Below are 1,686 nucleotides of genomic sequence, written 5' to 3'. Positions count from 1 at the left end.
GATCAGATCTGATCAGATCTGATCCGATCAGATAAGGTAAGATCAGTCTTTACTGTCATTGTACAGAGCACAATGAAATTACTATTCATTTTTATATATATTTATATATTATAAAGCACTTTAAACAGCACCAGGCCAACCAAAGTGCTGTAGACAGACACAAGAGTTAAAATATGCAGCATTTATATTTACAGTACATGTAGAACAGAGTTATGATACGCAGTGAGGTTTTGCACCATCTCACTCAGACCCAAAGGCAAGGCAGRAGTAGTGTGTTTTTAAACGAGACTTGAAGACAGTGAGGGAAGAGGACTGTCTGACTGTCTGAAGTGGTATGGTATGGTAAACACCAGGAGAATTTACATCCACAGCTCTTCAAGGCCATGTAGGASAGACACAAARCAGTAATCAGTTGTTTGGGAACAGAAGAAAATGTTTTCAGTCAGGCAGACAATAACAATTTTCCATCTGCCTTCATATCCGCTGGTACATCTCAGMGTGGTGAATCCAATCAAACAAAAAGTCTGGACAATCCCACCGAGCCGAGCTCACAGCTTCTCCAAGATCAATTCCATCTGGCCAGCAAAGTCCAGGAACCACAGCCGGCCCGTGAACCTCAATAGAACCGCTTGCAGACCAAGTCCAGCTCYCTCAAGGCAAAAGTCTGAGTGCTGATAGAACAGCAATCCTTCATATTGGTCAGTCAGCCAGGAGATGAAAAGCCACCGATGCTGTTTTGTAGAKCACCAGGAGACCACCAAGCCAATCTGTAGGATCCAGTGATCAGAGTCCAGATATTTATCCAGAACAGAGGTCCCACCTTTGACATGTCCTCCCATGGTAGAAATTATTAAGACACCAGTTATTTCCTTCATTCTTTGTTCCCTTCCTTCCTCATTCCTCATGTCCTTCAGCCTTGCCTCCTCTCCCAGGTGSTGCACATGAAGCTGTAGGCAGCGTACCTGACAGGTGAGGTGATGGACTTGATGGATGTAACCATGGTAACAGAGCTGATGTCTTTGAAACACAATTTAAATTCAGCAGAATCAGAACCTGGCTCCTCTTCACAGCCAACTAAAATCTGATTCCACTTCCTCCCAGAAGGTGGTTTGATGGTGCAGCGTCATCGTTCCACCACATGATGGCGACGTTGTTCTGCTGCGACACAAACTTCAAGTTTCTGACCAAAAACAATAAAACACTTCTTACAAAGTGACTCGAGAACTTCCTGCAGGACCAGCAGAACATCAGGAATCAGAACCAGAACTAGAACCTGAACTCCATCCATTTTGCAGACTTCTAGTTCTGGCTGWGTTCCACCAGGGGGCGGGGCTTAAACTGGTTCTGGAGCCTGTCAGGGGTCCAGGTGGGTGATCATATAACAGTAATATTCCTCTGCAGCTGAAAGAAAACCTTTAATTACATTAAAAACTATCTGTGTTTGGACCAGAAACAGATGCATCTTTCAGAGGAGCCTCTCTGGTCCGGTTCTGAAACCAGACCCACCTGGATCCAGGTGATCTGAGGCGTCATTTTATGATTTATAGTTTCTGACAGAAGAGGTCAAAATAACCTGAGTTTTAGTGATCAAACAAACTGGATCCATTCAGTCACTGATCGTTATATTCATGCAGCATGATTCACACACACACACACACACACACACACACACATACACATACACAC

Source organism: Austrofundulus limnaeus, unplaced genomic scaffold (assembly GCF_001266775.1).
Source record: "Austrofundulus limnaeus strain Quisiro unplaced genomic scaffold, Austrofundulus_limnaeus-1.0 Scaffold1043, whole genome shotgun sequence".
NCBI lineage: Eukaryota > Metazoa > Chordata > Actinopteri > Cyprinodontiformes > Rivulidae > Austrofundulus > Austrofundulus limnaeus.
Note: the sequence above shows the minus strand (reverse complement) of the source record.